The sequence below is a fragment of the Cryptomeria japonica genome, chromosome 8 (genome assembly GCF_030272615.1).
Source record: "Cryptomeria japonica chromosome 8, Sugi_1.0, whole genome shotgun sequence".
NCBI classification, from domain to species: Eukaryota; Viridiplantae; Streptophyta; class Pinopsida; order Cupressales; family Cupressaceae; genus Cryptomeria; species Cryptomeria japonica.
The window spans coordinates 349,074,971-349,095,207 of record NC_081412.1 but is presented as its reverse complement, the minus strand read 5'-3'; positions in this window follow the sequence as shown (position 1 = coordinate 349,095,207).

Here is a 20,237-nt window from a genome sequence, read left to right as displayed (position 1 = left end):
CATCAAACCCAAGACTGTTAAGAAAGCTAAAACTTTGTCAAGGGTAAAGGTTGACACGAATAGGAATAAGTATGATGAGGTTGTTGTTCCTCCTCCAAATGTAATTATCGGTCAATTCCAACATTTAGACTTGTATACACATGTAATTGGCTCTGAGCAATCAAATAAATATTTCATATCTATTTAATTATTATTCTTCTATTAAATAGTTAATTAGAAAAGATTAATTTATTTAATTCATTCTTCTATTAATTAATTAAAACATTTTATTAATTAATTCATATAGCCTTTCTTCTAATCAATTAAATATCTAATATTTAATTATTCTTTTATCCACTATCTTGTAGTCTTCTTAATTAAATAATTTCTTAAATTATTTAAATCCACCCCCATCTCCACATCACTTCCTCTTTTACCAACTCATTCAATCATGTGGCTAAAGATATTAATATTTTTAATATTAATATATCATTATCTTCAACATTCATTTCATTCTCCAAATAATGTGTACGTACACACATTTCTCAACCTCCCTATATTCTCTCCAACCTTCCTACATCTTCGGAGGAAGTTGAGTCCATTTGTCCTCTTATCCCTAAATCTTCTCCAACTATCCTATATTCTCTCAGTCTTCATCCTCAGTCAAGGTGAGATGAATGACACTTGTCTTCTCTTTCCACCTTTTCCTCCATCTTGTAGGAGTAGGAGGAACATCTTCCACCTTTCTCTCTCACATCCCAACCTCTTGCTCATAGCCATCCAAATTGCAAGATTTGATCATGACCGTTGATCTCTGCCACCTAATCTTATGCTCTCAAAAATCTATAAGTAGAGGTCTCCTAAGCCATTTTTAAAAACTAATAGTCTAATTAGCTAATGTTGCAGTAATTCTAGGAGTCTTTATCATGCATTTGTGAGTTTGAGTTTGAATCAAATAGCATTTTTAGAGTTTTGAGCATAAATCATTTTCATAGCATGTTAGCTTAATATCTTTTACATATCATAGTATCAGTTAACTATCACTCCATTCTTCATATGCCATCTTGGAAGCTACCAGTGCTTGTCTAAGAGAAAAATCATTTGCAATCAAGAATAGTGGAGTTAGGACACAATGAGGTGTAAATCATGGAAGGTATAATCTTGTTTATTTTGTTTATTTTGTGTTACTTCATTGGTTGAAGCTAAGTTTCTTGTAGCTTTCATTTATATTTTATGATGGACTAATAAGTTTCAGGATACTTCTTTGGAGTTCAACTTTAGCCTCAACAAGACTATGTCATTCAAATGATTGAGTTGGGAAAACAAACTCATGATTTTTCTTCAAGTGTGGTCATATCAACTTTGGAAGCTCTTGTTGCAAGGTATAATGAATATAAGGTCAAGAAAGATCAACTCAAAGCATGAATTGAGAAACTCACCTCAATTTTTATTAAAGTGACCAAGTCTTTAGAAGTTGTTGAACCAGTAGCTTCATCCTTGGCCGAATAGGTTGTTGAAAGGGTTGAGCAAGCAGCATCATGAAGTAGAGTTGTAGAATAATGGATGGATCAGGTGTTGAGTCAAGGCACATGACTCTTAGGTTCAGCCTACACCATTATTAATAACCTTGATGCAGTGAGGGTAGATATGTATAACACCATACAAGTCTTCTCCGAGGAGCTTGAAACACAAGATAGTGATTTTGAAGCCTGGTTGAAGTTTGAAGATTATGATTCAAATGATCTTATCCAAAATGGTTTCCTTCCTTCACGGTCTATGTATATTGAGCAACGAGGGGCCTTGGAACACCAAATGAGTATTCTTGAGCGCCTACTCAACGATATGAGGAAGGCCCTAAAAGAATGTGTGGATAAGAAAAAAGAGATTGTAGCAAAAATCTTTGACATTCTATGTGCCTTCCTTGATGAGAATGAAAAGGTGTTTGATGCAAATGAAATCATCAAAGAATTTAGCTTGCTCGTGACTGTCGAAGTTGATAGGGAGGATTTCTCTTTGACCTCAATTGATAAATTGGTTGATCTCCAATTCGTCTTGGATTTTGTGGATACTATTTTAAGGAAACACAAGAAGTGTTGCATTGACTTAGAAGATTCCATCACCGGGGTCAAGGTCATCACCAGCAATAACCAGGGACCTGATGGAGTTTAGATGAAGCATGCTTTGTAGAAGTTTGAGAAACTCCAAAAGTGATATTTAGCTTAGGGAAAATGACACTTATTCATTTTCATGATTTTCCTAGTGGCATTTTATTTTATCCATTGATACTTCAAGTGTCATTTTGTAATTGCTCATGTGCACCTGTTGAGTGTACAAGTCCTAAGTCAATTAGAACTCTTCATTTGAATTAGTCTTAGAATTATTTATAATTTCCTATTTTCATGATGCACCCCTCTTCTATATATATGAGGGTTATAATTGTAACAAGGATCTTTTTTCCATCTTTGTTTATGCAACAAAACTCTGCCAAAGTGAAGAGCAAATTGAGACTTGGTGTTCATTTTGTAAATTTACAATTTAATCAAGAAAGAGGAGAGCTTGGAATTAAAACTTTATTTTTAATACAATCTTTTATGTGGTATAAATGTTCTTATGTCATTGGTATCATATGTTCTTGAATGATTAAAGTTGGATAAAGTTATTGGTGTTGAATATAAAAGAGTTTTTGAGTCTTTACAAGTAATCTTTGAGTTACTTTGAGAATTCAGGAATTGGAAATTAGTTGAGAGAAGGTTTCTTGAAGTTTTTGAGCTTTTACAAGTTATCTCAAGAACTTGTATTGAAAAGGTAAAAATTAGAGTCTTTGTGCTATACAAATTATCTTGTTAGAGTAGAAGATCTTTTGATATATGTAAGTCTTTGAGCTGAAAATATATTTGGGTTACAATGGTTGATAGGAGTTCAGTATATAAGAGAATCTTTGAGTTCTTAAATATGCATAATTCTTGTCCCTGGGTCAATTTCAGAATAGCGGAAGAAAAGGAAGACTTTGTTCTTTCACAAACACTTTACTGCCTAGATAGATTAGCTTAATATTACTTCAAGTTTTCAAGTTGTTTAAGTTAAGGGAAAATCTATTCTTAAAAGAGAGTTAGATGTAACTAATTCTAAGAGAAGAGAACTAAGTTGTTATTGTACCTTGGATTAGTGTAAAGTTAGCAGGTAGGTAGAATAGAAAATAATTGCAGTAGAAAGAGGGATCCTTCCCTTATAATTAGGAGGGGTTATATCTTGCCTTCCAAGAGATATCATCCTATGTGCTATTGTGAGTCACACATTTTGTGAACCTTCATTAGTTTACAAAATTTTCACCCAACAAGATGGTAGATTACCCAATCAAAATTCATAGCAGAAGAAACTTGGTTACCAAGGATTAGTGGTCACTCTATGTTTGCTTTTGGGTTATGTTGGTTGATTATTCATGGTATTGTTCTCAACTTTGGGTCTAATAGACTATATTGTTCTTTTTTGGTCATTGCATTCTTACTTTTCCCCTCATAACTTGAAAACCTACAAGAAAAAGAAACTAAACAAAGAAGATCCTTATGAAGCTCAAAAAACAGACGCAATTGATTATCGTGCCATGGGTGAGATCAATCTCATAGGGGATGGTGGTGACAATTTTGCCAAGAAGATAGATAATATTTTGATTAATAATAACTGGCAATGTAATGAATAATTATCCTCAGGTAGTTGGTAGTTGTCGATAGGTGGCACTCTTAACCAACCTGTTGAACACTATATTTGAAATAAAAAATATATATATATTTCCATAAGCGTGAAGACTAAAGATTTTCGGCCAAGAAATTGTATCGAGCATTTCAAAAGGAGTTTCATCGAAAGAGTGCTTTCATTGAAATAGAGCATGACGTGTAAAGCACTATGCAAAAGGTTTTCGGCGGAATATCACTTTCGGTAAATAAAGGAAGCCACTCATCGATGCCCAAGTTTCATCGAAAAGTGAAAAGCAAAAGGCAAAAAGTGATTTCGAGGAGAAACAACTGCCGAAGAAACTCATAAAGCATTCATCGAAATGCAGATCTCATCGACAGCATTATATCGAACAAAAACTGAAGTGTTTCATTGATAAAGGGAATATCGAAGGAGTGAGACTTTCGAAGAGCTTGCACAAGCTTTCACCAAAGAACAGATGAAGAGACTGCAGGATGAAATCGATATCCTCATGAAAGATATGACCCCTGAGAAAGGGAGAAAATTATTAAAAGAGGCCGGTGTAATCATCTTTTCTGGTTGGGATATAAATTTAGCACTTCTGTTTGACGGATTCTTGAAAAAGCAAGACTTGAATCAACAGGTGTTGCCTCAGGAAATAGACAAATTATTCCTAGGCTCCGGATATGATCCTGATAAGAAGGCTCTCCTACAGTGGGCGTTATATCCAAAGGGAAAGAGGCCTATTATTGTAGATATTGAAGAAACCTTTGGACATCTCATGGTTCATCAGGTTGGAAAGACTGACCCTAGGGTCACTGCCAAATTAAACTTGGATGTTGCCAGATTAAATTTGGACCAAACAGAATTTTTGGTCAGAGAGAACATCACCTATAAGGGGTTGTACGAAAAATCTAAAGAGGAGAATCAAAAGTTGCAAGCAAAAATATTGCAACTTGAGATAGGGACTCCCATAAGCGAATACACCTCATACCCCACAGGACGTAGCTTGGATGATGTTTCTGATGCCCTGTACTGGAAGTATCAAGCAGATAAGGCTACCAAACGGGCAAATAGTATCCAGCAAAAGATGGATAAATTGGTCAATGATATCATTGGACATCGATTCAACACCATTCTTTCGCATGTTGAACCATATTGGAAGGTGTACAATGGAACTATAAAAGCATTAACAGAGAATGAGAGATTAAAAGCACGATTGCACGAAGTACTAAATAGTGCTGATACAATGACGCCAGAGGAGAAGACTGAAGGGATAGCGTACATGGAGAATCATGTTAAACTCGAAGATACGTTGAGAAAAGATCTTAAGGAATTGGATGATGGGAGACCTATTGGAATGCCTTGGTCTATAAAGAAGGAGAAGTAATATCCCTGGAGGATTTGTGGAATGAGCTTATCAGCGTCAAAGATTGGGCTTTGTCAGAAATGGATCGAAGTAAAGACATGGCCCCTACCGTCAACCAGATGATATTCAAATATCTGTCGCAAGGAGAAGAATTGAAGAAACAGAGTGCTAAAATCAAAACCTTTAAAGATGATGATTATATTCATCATTTAGGCATTCTTAATCTCTTTTTGCATAAGTTTGTTAGAAACGTTCAAACTAACAATTAGCATTTCAAAAAGACGTGTCTTTTCATGAATAGCTTTCGTTCCCATATATATATGAGAATGGTTTTTGTAATATGTAATAAGACGAAAATAGATAAGAGCAAGATAGCAATGTGTGACAGCCTGTAAGTCGTCTGTTATACAGACCATAATGGAATACATGTTATGATCAATTGTTTTCTTCTTTGCGTATGTGTTGTGGATTATTTCACTTTGTTTTGGCAATCATCTGTGATATTATCTAAGAGATAAGGTTGTTCATATTCTTGAAATTAAAGTTATGCTTTATGTTATAATGTGGAAATGAAAGTTTTGCTCGCGAATTGTAATTGTTCCTCGCAAAACTTAATTGATTGGTCCCTTAAAGTTAGGGTTAAATTCATTCAATCAACATACAATATAAGCATTTGACTGGTTTCAAAAGAAATAATAACTGACAGGTCCATAAAGGGATGGATTAAAAAACTGTCTCACAGGCTCGCACCATAAGTCCTAAAGAAAGTACAATGACTATGTAGCCCAAACAGCAAAGAAGGCACTGGTTAATTACAGATTACACTCATCATTATATTCATCATTTGTTATTTTAAAGCAACATAAGTAATTAGGAAACATAGATCGAATAGCTTCTACAACAACAATCTTGAACTCATCTGCTATATCGCCATTCTAGGAACCTATGCCATTCTGAGACTAGGAGATATCAGATTAAGCCACTAAATCTGCTATAAAAAGCATTAGTTGAAGGAACAACTAGTGAGTAGGTATACCCGCCTAGGTCCTGCAGAGCCTAAAGTGAGAGAGTTAGAAACCAAATAGGTTCACTCTATAAGTTGGCCAAGTCAATTGGAGGGTTTGATCATAGGAGTTGGCATTTCCTTAGAACCTATCCAATCTGTTGATTTGAGACCCAACACAACCATTGAGCAGTATATATTTTTGGATTGTATCAGAAACTGAGTGATATATGTTGTACACACATTATATATTGGAAATAAAATATTATTTTTCCATATGTTGATGTTACTTCTAAATTACTGTGTTGATTATGTTTACTATTACAATCATGTTTACTATGTATAGTTAAAGAACAATTCAATAAAGAGTAACATTTTGGCATCATTGTTAGTTTGCACCAGGAAATCTGAGAGTGCTTGAGAGAGGTGATAGGCATGATGGAATAGTAATGGGACAATCATTTGAACAGAAAGTACTAGTAATAAAGTGACAACAAGGAAGAAACACTGGAAGATCGATTAACCAAGACTTGGTAGACCTTTGGGAAGTTTTCATTTATCAATACGTGCAAAGGGAATCTCAAGAGAGAGTAGTCCCTAAGAGAATGACATGTGATGAATTTACAATGAATCATGCAGTCTTCGAACTTCTCGGGAGAATCCCAAGGTTGTTGGCATGAAATTTGATTGAATTAAAAGACCAGCATGATGAAAGGAATCAAGAGCAGCATCAACAACAATTAATAGAATGATACGAAGAAAGGACCCATATGGAGGAACAAGACCAGGATATTGGAAGACTTTGTACCCCTGACAATTAATGCTAGTATGACCAAATAAGGACCGACATGCCAGATACACTCCAGGGGAGGGGGAGGGATTAGTAAGGAGATCTCTTCGCTTGAGAGATAAAAGTAAGAGGAGACGGTGATTACGGGGAATCGTTGAAGATTCAAAGAGTCCAACAAGAAGTAGGAGTTGGTTCAGCCAAAGCCATAGTCAGGGGAGAGAAAGACTATGTACGTGAAGTGAGTTGGAAGAGGGTGCCAAAAACCTGCAACTCCTGAATGACGAAGTAAGTGAAGATCTCACCGACCAGGCAAGTAAACAAACCATACACTCTGCTTCAAGTGAAGACTTTGAGTCTATAGACAATATCAACAACTCGGTTGTACAATCAATACATGACAAAGAGGACAAAAGGAACCTCCAAACTGAAGTGGCCAAAAATTTTGAAATCAATTTGCACCATATCAAGAACCTATCCCTCGTAGAGGAACCGAGAATAAGGGGCCTGAGGTAAATATTTTGAGGATGAGAGAGTATAAAAAATTTTAAGGCTTCCAAGGTGTAAGAGATGAAGAAGGTAGACATGTAGAGAGCTCGCATGTGTCTGAGGGTGAAAGAGAGGCATACAAATGCAGACAAGAGTGAGATAGTCCAATTTGGTCAGATACACAGAGTACCTACTAAGTGAAAACAATGGTGAACACTTCAAAGAAGCAAAAACTCCCTAAATTCATAAGGGATGAATTGGAGGATCTCGTACACCATTGTAACACTTGCATAACAATATGGGAGGTGAATGGTTAGGACGACCATAATTATTGGTTGAAGGCACTTCCCACCACGCTATGGGGAATTTCCATCAACTGGTATACAAACCTAGTGAATCAATACAAGGTGTCATCGAACAAACTAAATAAGTCATTTTATGAAGAGTTTAAACTATTAAGAGATGACAATGAAATTGTTACAGAAATTTACAACACTTAAAAAAGGGAAGAATGAGAACGTATGACCATACAATCATAGGCTCAAAGAACTATTGAGAAAGATGGAGGAAGAAGTGGTGGTTCATCAAGGAATTGATTCCCTCCTTGAGGAGAAAAATGAAAATAGTACCCCCATCCACATAGACCAATGCTTACAATACAGCGATGGACATACAAAGCGAGAATAAGACATCACAGGGAAAGAAGGTTAGTGATGATGATAGTACAGGAGAAAGCAGTGATGGAGAATATAAAACCTTACAATCCCTACGGAGGGATATGTTGTGGATTATGGAGTTAAAGGAAACAAAGATGATGGTAAGGAGAGTAAATAATTGTGGTGCACTGACTACAAAGTGGGGGGTCACATGAAGGCTACTTGTCCAAAGATTAATTCTATGACATTTGTCAAGTACTAAGACATTCCATCAACAAATTATCGACAACTTGAAGATAAGGATCACACAAGTTCTCTTTTCCCAAGGGGAACAAGCAACCCCTCTGGATACACCCCTAAAACTACCTACCAACCCTAATGCATCACCTAAAGGGTACCATACAAACACGCAAGGGAATAATAACAATAACACCCCAAGAAGAAGAATATAGTATGATGTGAAGGGTCGATCTATGATCCAATGTCGAAAATATAATGAATGGGGTCACTTCACGCAGGATTGTCAAAGTGGTCAAAATAACAAGGCATGTTTACTATGCAAGTGATGTGGACCCAAAAAACATGAAGATGCCAAATGCCTGAAACAGAAAGGGGTAAACATGTTGGTCTTGGAAGAGTTGGATGAGGGAGTATTGGTTATTACTAGACTTCAAACCAAGAATTTAGTATATCCCGAATCTTGTACAAGAAAAAAAGAGACTTTGAGAAGTGAAGGTTGATGTAAATGAGAAATGGCGAAGGAGATACGAGCCTCAAATGAAGTAACTAGCACTCTACATCAGTGAGAGTCAGAAAATAACATCATAAGATAAATCTTGCAAATCACGCTACCTGTACGAGTATTAAAGCTTCTAGAAACAATGCCACAATTGAAAGTGGTCATCACCAATACAGTCGGTGATAACACAATCATCTAGTTACAATGCAAGCCACCAAAGGAACTGATGGTGAAGTCACCTAGTGACCTGGCCACTGATCCCATGTTGCTGACAGTGGGCATTGGAAGGAAATCATTAATTGTTGAGATGGAAATAATAGGAAGGAAACTCATAAACACTATTGTCAACGAAGGTTCAAGCATCAATGTGTTGTTGGAGGAAACATGGAAATGTCTCAAAAAGCCAACACTCCCACCACCAACTTTCCACCTAGTAGGTGTCGACCAGCATGACATCAAGCCACTCATGACACTAATCGCACAGAATGTGACAATTAGCACATAGTATTTATTCCTAGATTTTGTAGTCATCTCGCTAGAAAAGAAGTTGTATGATGCCCTCCTCAGAAGGGATTAGTTGATCATTGCGAAGGAGAACCATAACTGGAAGAACACACTCTCCATCAAGAGAAAAGGAGGGAAGTATATCCAAACCAGGCAGTAAGAAGAGAGTTAGTATCCTCTAATTCCAAGTTGGATGATTCTAATTGACAATGAATGGAGTACAGGGGATGAAAGGAAAAGGATGGAACCCAATGACGAAGCAGTATTGAAATTAGAGGATTGTGATTGGATTAAATTTTGGTTGATATTATGGGTAAAACTATCCTTGTAATGTTTTCTCAATTTGGTAGATGGATCTAAATCAATCATCGAGAATTTAATAATTTCCTCAGTTTACTACTCAATGTCAATCTAGGATCGTAATCTTTTGAAGGGTGTTGTGGCAATTTCTTGAAGGGTTGAAACTAATGAACTAGGTGGGGATGGATGAAATGATACTTAGTCTATGTTTATTCCAAAATCTATCTTTCAACCCTCCTATCAGATCTATGACAAGAGCCTAAATCAAAATAGTCTGTAACATAAACCAGTTAATAATATACTACACACAACATAACTAGTCTACACTAAGAATAGAATATAATCAAAAGACAAAATTGAAATGAAATGCATTAAACTTTACTCATGCATATTGATAATTGTATCATTCAATATTTACAAAACTCATATGCTTTTAACAGTAAATTGAAAACCAATTTAATCACAACAAAATGAATGTAAAGCTAAAACATTTATTACTGTGTCGACTTGAATTCCATCATCAGAATACTACTTGCAACATGTTAGTTTCACAAAATACAAAGGAAATGCTACAGGAAATCCAAACACAACCAATGAAACTACATGAAATTTATATTAAAATAAAAACACTATTTTTACCTTCATGATTTATGTCTCATTGTGTCCTAACTCCACTGTTCCTGGTTGTAGATGATGTTCTCTCAGACAAGCACTGATAGCTTTCAAGATGGCATATGAAGAATGGACTGATAACTGATAGTTAACTGACACTATGATATGCAATGCTAAATGATTATGCTATTTGCTTCAAGATTACAACTCACGGATGCATAATTTTTCACAAATTGATTAGCTTGAAAACTCACTTGAAGACTAACTTGAAGACTAACTCTTTCTCAACTCAAACTCCTGATTTTATAGACTTTGAGAGGATAATATGATGTGGCCTAGGTCAACGGTTGTGATCAGATCTACAGATTTGGATGGTTGTGAGCAAAGGTGAAGGTTGAGAGAAAGGGAGAAGGAGAAGACAAGTGTCACTCATCTCACCTTGACTGGGTTGCTGACTGAGGGAATCTAGGGATGGTTGGAGAAGATTTAGGCATGAGAGGACAAGTGGACTCAATTCCTTCCTAAGATGTAGGGATGTTGGAGAGAATATAGAAGAAAATTTAAGAAATATGTGTACATACACAATATTTCATTAAATTTGGAAGTTGGAGATAAATGATGAATTAATATTTAAGAAATATTAATATCTTTAGCCACATGATTGATGAATTGCCAAAGGGAAGATGAAGTGGAGATGGAAGAATGAGTTGAAAAGGAGATGAAATAATTAAGAATTATTTAATATCTGAGACCATAGGCTAGAAGAATAACCATTAGATATTAGATATTCAAATGATTGGAGGAAATAATTAAATATTAGATATTTAATTAATTGATCAGAAGAATAATTAAATATTAGATACTTAATTAATTAGAGGAATAGGATAGATGAATTAATTAATAAAGTATTTCAATTAAATTAATTAATAGAAAGACACGAAATCAATTAAATAAATTAATCTTTTCAAATTAACTTTTTAATAGAAGAATAAATAAAAAATATTTATTTAATCGCTCATAGCCAATTTTTATGTGTATACAATTACCACACAATGAATTCCTACTATAGTGATCATCAAGTAATCGATGAAGTGGGCTTGACCTTCTTCGATTATTGGTGATAGGGCTTACAAACAGAAGTTACTCCACGCTAATCAACATTCATTTAGATAACATTACTATATTTTTAATTCATGAACAAAAGTCTATATCAATATATTACTATCATATAAACTGAGTCTTGGCTTACATATTTATAGATGTTATAGATCAATTAATCTTATAACTACCGTTGGATAAAAACATATAAGATTCTTTGGTTGTTTTGGCCTGCGGCCAGCAACCTTAAAAGATAATAAAAAATAGCTTATATCCCTTTGCCGTCATTTCAAAAGGGCACAATAAATTGAAACAAATAAATATAACTCGGCACTTAACCCAAACAAAATGACAAATGACCTTCAAATTGTCTTAACTTCATTCCATTGATTCCCTCATCCATGTGCCATCCATTAAGCATCCTCTACTACCAAAATCACAAAGATAATCAGTAAATGATCAAAGGATTTTGATATATTCATAGGTTTTTATCTTTCCTTTGTATTTTATAAAAAAATATTTAGCCCATTAACAAATGGTGATAGGAGCAACAAAGAATACTACTTAATGATAAGGTTTAAAGGTAAATAAAAGCTAAAACAAAGACATATTTCATCCCCATCACTTTCCTCCCAGCTGAGGGTTTTCCATGTCATCATGCAAACTTATGAAAGGTACAAACTAGGAGAAGAAGGGGTTAATTCCCGCATTGTATCAATGACTTCTTTGACCCAAGACTCATATAATGCTTGCAAATGTTTCCTATGCTCTGGAATGGTAATGCTTTGTTCAAGTGTTGCCTTGAGTTGTTGAATCTCCTTTACCCATTAAGACTCACGAGAGCATGCGTCTTGAACTTGTTTCTATAGGGATTCATTCTCCTCAGTCATCTTAGTTAACAAATTCCATAATGCCTAGTTTTCCTACCTTAACTTGGCTACTAAATCTTGCAAACTTTGTATCTCTTATTTTGCCAATAGTGGGTTTCCCTCTGCAATCTAAATTATGAAGTTTTGTGGGTCAAACATTTCCTCATTTGTTATCAAGGGATCATTTCCCCCTTTTCCTTGGCCTCCAAAGGGAAGTGTTTCCACATGTTCCTTTTCATTACCAACTAACATATTCAACTAATTCTCTGCCATTAGGGGTGACAATTTAGGGGTCCTTTGTTCTGTGGAATGTCCTAGGTGGATAGTACCTTCAATCATCAATTCATTTTGGGAATCCCGAACATTAGTATTATCATTTAGTAGTTCATTTTGGGAATCTTAAATGTACGTGTCATCGTGAACACCCTCCTCCTATGACAAAAACTCCTCATTTAGGCCCTACTCAGGTTCATTCAAGTGTTCCATTATTTTTCCATCCTTTGTAGCTATCATCATACTTTCAAAAAATGGAAGATTAGATTGAAGAAGTTGGGACTGACAGAATCCCTTATTTCTTCCCTCCTGATCAACAATGGCAAAGGGCATTTTTTGAGGCCACCAAAATGAAGTCAAGTAGGTATGGAAAAGTTGTACGATTGCATACTACAAAATCTCTCTCCCCCTTTTATAACAATGACAAAGGGCACTGACAGGGTTTTTCTCCTCCTTGTGTCTACCGAGCACTGACAGAGATTTTTCTCCACTTTTTCTCTACCAGATGCATCTTCTCCTTTAACCTTCATATTTTGCATCCTCTCAAATCTCAACATTTTGAGATGGAGGGCTTGACTGCCAACTGACACCAATTTCTCAATAACCAAGTGTATATGCAAACCAAAAACATATGCATATACAGTACTGAAACTAATTGAAGACCCATGTGTCAGTGAATACAACATACGTGTCGGTCAAACTGCATCATCACCCTTCTAATGCCAATTTATCTTAAGAATAAAATGTGATTTTATTATGAGTGCTACCAATTGGGAAAGTAGATACCCTTGATCATGAAATTCTCTTGGGTATTCCTACAACAATTTCCATCTTCTACAATTGATGCAACTAGTACACCCATAAGTTCAAGCATGCCAGTTCTGCATCATGAGCACTTGAACTCCCCCTGAATCACAGATCTCTGGTTCTAATTTCTTGTCAGGTCCTAACTCAGGATTCTCATAAACACCTTATGCCAGTTGAGTTGTGCATATGTGATCAATCCAATGATCTATCAGCTCCATTATATCTACCACATCCTATGACATGATTCTGGAAGTACACAATGACATACAATATCATCATCATGTCATAAATCAAAACGGTTAGCCCTCAAAGGATGCATGCATACATAATCAATAGTTGGGCCAACATATATCATTTGGGTCTTCATCAGCACCACCTAAGACATAAACTTCTCATTCCATGTTATCGGGGCTAATACAATGATCTTGAACCTTATTATCTTACATAACCTACAAGTACCTATTAGCATTCATACTGGTAACATCATGTTCCTCCATGTGTCCTTCTTCACTGAGGGGGTGAATTATTAAGGTCAGTGTACTACTCCCCCTAAGGTACTGCATCTCCTTTAAGCCTTAGGAGATATCACTTGTGCATTGAATGCATAGTGTCGGTCCAAGGTCCTACTCTCTTCTTTCTTCCTCCATACCTGCATAAATTCACTTTTCCTCCCATTTTCAGTCTTAGGGGCAGGTGTCTTCTTCTTTTGCTAATAGATTCTTACATTTTTGGATCCTACATCATAACTGGAAGCAGTGTTATAGTAGCACACAACATCTATGCCAATCTCATGATTGGGGAATCTTCTAACATACTGGTTAGACCATCTTCTTTTGGTCATGTTGCTGTGACCGGCAATCGAAACCGGTGGACATCGTGATCCTGTAGGGACATTTCTCCTTTGCTTCCATGCAGGTCTCTGACTTCCATATGCTCTATATTCATTTTTATGTTGAGCATAGCAGCTAGACCAACTTCCATATGACTACAAGTTCTTCTTCCTGCATTCAAACTCTCTATGGCCAAATCTATTGCAATTATAACAAACATTATTTGCATAACCGGGAGAGGGGATATGCATGTATCTACTCCTTGATACATTTTTCTCATATGCATGGTATCTATGAGATCCAATATTGTTCCTTCTAGATCCCTTTCTACATTCTTCTGCTCTATGGCCATAACCTTTACATGCAAAGCAGTAACCAGAGAAGGAAGATTTAAAACTTACAAACTTGTTTTGCCATTCATGGGGAGATCTTACCGGTTTGGAATCTCCATTTCTGCTTCTTCGGGGATGGATCCTAAGTTGTTCATTCTTTATAGCTCTTCCATTTTATCTCTTCTTTTCCCACACTTTCTTTGTCTTGTGGGTGGTAGCATTTCCTTATCCTCTACCAATAGGAGGTCTTCTTTGTTGACTTCTCATGCTCTTGCTTCCGGTGAAGTTGTCTTCCCCCATCTTCCCTTTTCCTTTGGGATCTACATTGTTCCTCCTTCTTGCAGCACTCGTCTTCATCCTTGTCTACATGTCTTCACCGATTGTGGTTAGATCTACCTTCTTCCGGGGAGTATTCCGGACAGTGAAGGTTTGTCCCTTGTTCTCTCCATTTGAGGAGACAAACAGAATGTCATTGTGGGGGACATTCTTGCTGGTGGAGCATTCACCGGCACCATTTCCTAATCTACTAGTATCCTTGGCATGCTTTTGTTTATTTATCATCTTATCCAAGCCATCACTACTTCCATCAAATCGGATTCTCACCTTGAGTTCATCCTGATATTTCTCAAGGTTATTTCGGAGACTCTCCATTTCTCCGACTAGTTGTTGATATTCTTTATATTTTACTTTTAGCTCAGATGCTAGATCATTACACCAACACACCTTGGTGTCAACTTGTTGATTCTTCATTTCTAAGACACATTTCTCAGATTCTTCAAGGCACCTGATCAACCAATTTTGCTCCATAATTGCAGCATTCTTGAATAACTTGTACTCATTCCTCACTCTACTAAGTTCTTCGAGTGCACTTACAAGTTCTCCTTCAAGATCAACTTATGCTTTTTCTTCTTCTTCACCTTCACTATCACTGCTAAACACATCTTTCCAATAGGAGTGATCTACATGATCATTCACAGATGTGTGTCTCTCATCCTCTGATTCTTGAGCCATGAAGAGGTGAATTCCTTCTTCATCATTGATGCGGTTGCTAATAGATCTTCCTTCATCATCTGCAGATACATGAGATGCATTTCTCATCCTTTCTTCACAAGCCAGTTCTGTAGTAGTAGGCTCATTTTCATGGAGCTTCTTCAATCTATCCCATAATCTTTTTGCTGATTTTTTATATTTCCATCTGTGAGGATACATCATTAGATAACCCACAAAGTATAGCCTTCATTGCTACATCATTACACTGGTTTCTTCTTTCAACATCTGAATCAGTGGGAGGAATGACTTTACTAGGGCAGCCATTTAAAATAGACATCTATACATCATACCCTAGAGAGGATAAGTGAACTTCCATTCTACAACTCCAAATGGAATAGTTTAAATCATCAAATACCAAAGCTAGGATTGACACTAAACAGACCATTGCATCCTTAAGCCAGAATCTACCCAAGTTGGAGAAATCTTATCAACCGAGGACCTATGCTTTAATACCAATTGTTAGACACAATGTGCCAATGAGAGGGGGGTAAATCAGTGGTTTACAAAATTTTCCCTTTTCTATCCTATGTAAGTATACCAGTTAACAAATCTAACAGAAAGCAGACTTATCAGTTAGATGGGAGACTAACACAAATGCATTCACACATGAAAGGGACATCACATAACACCAGATGTACGAGGAAAACCCAAGATGGGAAAAACCTTGGTGAGAAATTTTGTTGGAGTCTACTACTCCAATCCAGCCTCATAATGGAAATTGCATTAAATGTTTAAGGCACCAACCCCTGCACAGAGCTCCAACTCAGTGATCTTAAATGAACTTGATCAAATACAAAAGTATTAGCCATGTTACAAATGAACTTTGTAAATATTATACAAATCTCTCTATCATTTCTCCTCTCTCCAATTCTTTGTCAGTTCTTAGCTCACCTCTCAGCTGCAACACAATCTCTTGATACAACTTACTCTCTGCTACACCTTCACCGGTTTAGTCTCTCCTTCTTCTTTGTCGGTTCTCCTCTTTGCCAATTTTGTTCTCTGTCGGTTCTCTCTTCTCTCTGCTATATTGCTTCTCTCCACCACTGATCTTGATAACTTAGTCAGATGTCTACCATCTGATTCCTTCTAGTTCTTAGCTTGTCTTCTCTACAATATTTTATGACTCTTCTCTATCGGTTCTGTCACTACACATTTACTCCTTTATCAGACTCAATGGCTGACTATTGGTTGCCTCACTGTTATCGGTTGGACACTTCAACCCTATTCTTTCTCACACTTAGTTCTTATTCTTCTTGTTGAGAACTTGACTGAATTCACTTCTTCAACAACAACACCCTCTCATTCAGTAGTAGCTTCATTGATTCTGACTTGCATATTTATAAACAAGTCTTCCCGCCAAAACCAATTCAAACTTCAGGCGGTTAGGGTTTCTTCTTCGACCCCAAGGTAAACTAAATCCAATCCGATCTCATCAAATCTAATTGCCTTGATTGATGAACAACAACACATCAATCAACCCCTCTATTTATGTGCCTTCCAAAACACACCATCCATATTTAGCAATCTACTTTTAATCTGTCAGTTGATCTCTTAGTCGATCACCAAGAATGATTTCACAGTTTCCTTCACCTACCTCGATCAGCACAAATAGTTTGTCTTGGATCTTTGTTGTCCATTTGACCTTGAGCTGTAAACCTCTGTTTCACATCCCATAAATCACGCAGTCGATATAAATATCGACCTGCCACCATCTACCTCGTCGATAGACACTTCACCAACTCACCACGCCAACCTTTGCAAGCATGCTTTCCACTTCAACTCCATGTGGCCTCTTTTCCAGTATTTGCCTTTGCTAGGTCATTTGTGTCGGTCTGGATAGGATCATTGACAAACCTCATAACCGGGTTCATCTATCAGTTCACAAACCCTATTGGTTATACCCTAACCGATCTACCTTCACCTTGCTCTTGGCTTATCTTCCAATGGAGCACCTTTGTTTGTTTCCAAACATATTAATCCATCACATGCTCATCTTCATCAGGTAGGAGCACATCACTTAGCCTCTTTTCTCTCTTACCATTTCACATACTTGTCGGTAGGCACTTTGATGACACTTTGTCATCAACCATCAATTGTTTCCATCTGAGGCATATGCCTACCAGTTGCACTCTCTATCTATATCTTCTCAACCTTTCCTTCTTCATCATCATCCCAGACATCATCTCAACCCATTTGTCAAGGTGACAACTCCATCACTCTTCAACTATCCTAGTAACTCATCATGCCTTCTTTGTCGGTCCAATGCATATCTTTGTTTTCATGCACTTGAGGTATCTTTGTGATTCACTGGTAGATCCGGTGTGACCCTTCAATCACCTGCCTTTGGCTCTCATGTCTTATCTCGAAGAACTATGATGTACTCTATGCATAAAAAGGAGATAAGCTCCACTTATCGGTGGGAGTGGATCCTTGTCATCTGCATCTTGCAATGCACCAATGTGGCTTCCTTGTTTGAGCAGCATATCTTCAAATAGGCACATGGGATCTGATTGGGGCACATTCACTGTCAATCATCTCTTCAAATGGTGATTGCATCTTTATCTAGTGGGAGTTCTGCTATTTGACATCCACACAACATATCGGTGGCCTGCACATACTTCACTTCTAGTGTTGATGTTGATTTAGATAGCATTCCCCCTCTTCATCACAATTAACCGATTAGCATCTTGCTCTCTTACAGATTTTATCATTTACCATTTGTTATATCATATCGGTCTCATGTCCATATCTTCAACACAAGTCAAACACTAACTTGTGTACCGGTGACTCCAATGGTTATTGTGCTGAATGAAATTCTCTCCCTTACTGGTGACCTAATAATCTAGGTGACATCAAAGACATCACATCCTATATGCATCAATGACAGTTTTGCACATACATCTCTTATACCAGTATCCATCCCACCCCGGTTGACATCAATGACAAGACAATACCAACATTGTTTACATCTATTTTCATTTCCATCAATGGCCATGATTGTTTCTTTTGTGTTCCATTTGGTACTCCTTCACAACTCCCTACAAACATCATTTGCCTTTTTAGTTCTATGACATACAACAACTAATATTGAACAATCATCCATCTCTTTTGGTTGTTCAGAACCCAAAATATTGCTACCTACATTTTCTAAATTCTCCAGTTTTCTTGTTGGTGACTTCTTTTTAGTTGATGGTTTCTTTTTGTCAGTAGTAACAATTGAGATTGGTTTTTTTAGAAGAACCTAGAGAGGCTTCAACTAAAGATTTTTTGCTATGGATTTTCCGCTTACCCTTAGTTTCATAGCTTAGCATGCTAGTTTTGATTATAGTTCTTTTCTTAGGGGTAACACGAGGGATTTTAACTAGCTTGTTACATGAGATTGGGGTTTGCTTGGTAACCTGTTTGGAAGCCCTCTTATTTGAAGGGATGGGAGAGTCAGTAGAGGCATCATTCATCTCCAAGTTTTCACTATGCTCATCTAAAAAACTTTCATCGTGACTATCCTTATTTAAATTTGTACCTACAAACTCCTCATTTTCAGAAGTATCAAGAAAGTTTCCTTCAGTGGAATTGTTTGGGGTGTCATCACCAAGAAGTAAATCCCAATCCCTTGCAGGAGAAAGTTTTTTCAATTCTCTCACAACTAACAGTTTGATGAGACCATCGTGGGATAATGAGTTTTCATGTCCTTTTTGAACGGTTTTTCACATTTCATTCACAAAGGAATAAAGGAAAAATGGCATATTTACAAGCATACCCCATCTCAAATGATTCATAGGACAAAAATGTTTAGAATAAAAATATACATACCTACCTTGGTAGGTTATGTACTGAATGATAAACGTTGCTACCTCTTTCTAGGGTGGTGGAAGTGATTCCAACTTTGTATCTTGCCCAATGATTATTTCAACAGACTCCCCTCTTTCCAAAAACTTCTTGCACGAAGCTTCAAGGTTTGTCGTACGCTTGGAATGGTCATAAACATATTTCTCCTCTAAGAGTGGAAACCTAGAAACATCGGCTACAACTTCTACAAAGAAAGGAATGGTTAAACGATGAACTTTTGCTTCTTTCCTATGGAAAGTCATTGCAAATTCTCGTCCAATCTTCTCATAATACCCCCTTAACCATTTGAAATACACATCCTAGCCTGCTTGTTTGAAAATCTTATAAGCCTCGACAGCTTCTAACAGCCTCGATTCATTCATGTTTTAAGGCTCAAAATGGTGTTGATAATCTCCTGCCATGATACTACCAGGAACAAACTAGTAACAAATAGGAAACCAAAAACCAATAGAAAATGCAAAACCATTATTACAAGGATAGGTATTGGTAACAGTATGCAAGTATCAAACACTAAGAGGTTATACGATGATTAAATATAGAAGGTAATATTTTTATGCAACTTACGATTACACCAGTAAATGGCAAGTAATGATGGTATTAGATAAGCAAGATCGGGTGATAATAGATTATAGCGTACTTGAAAGGATGTGGTAGAGATACGATATGATAGTTTACATACAAACGAATCATGACATGACAAGTCTCTACCCCAGCTAAGCATGTGACCTGCTTGCGGGGTATGTCACCAATCATAAAATGAAAAGAAGAATATTAAATAAAATAAAACAAAAACCGAGATATACCAATACTGATGACCAGTGGTGGTACAAAGCAGTGACCTAGTAGCAAGAACGATGGAACAGAGAAGGAAACCAAATGAAAATGGTGTGAAGCGGATGTGCAACTGTCAGCCAAGCAGTGTCAATGCTAGAATGAAGAGAACACCATGTAATGATAACACAATATGTCAGGAAAACACATCATCCAACAACAGCCAAAATTGC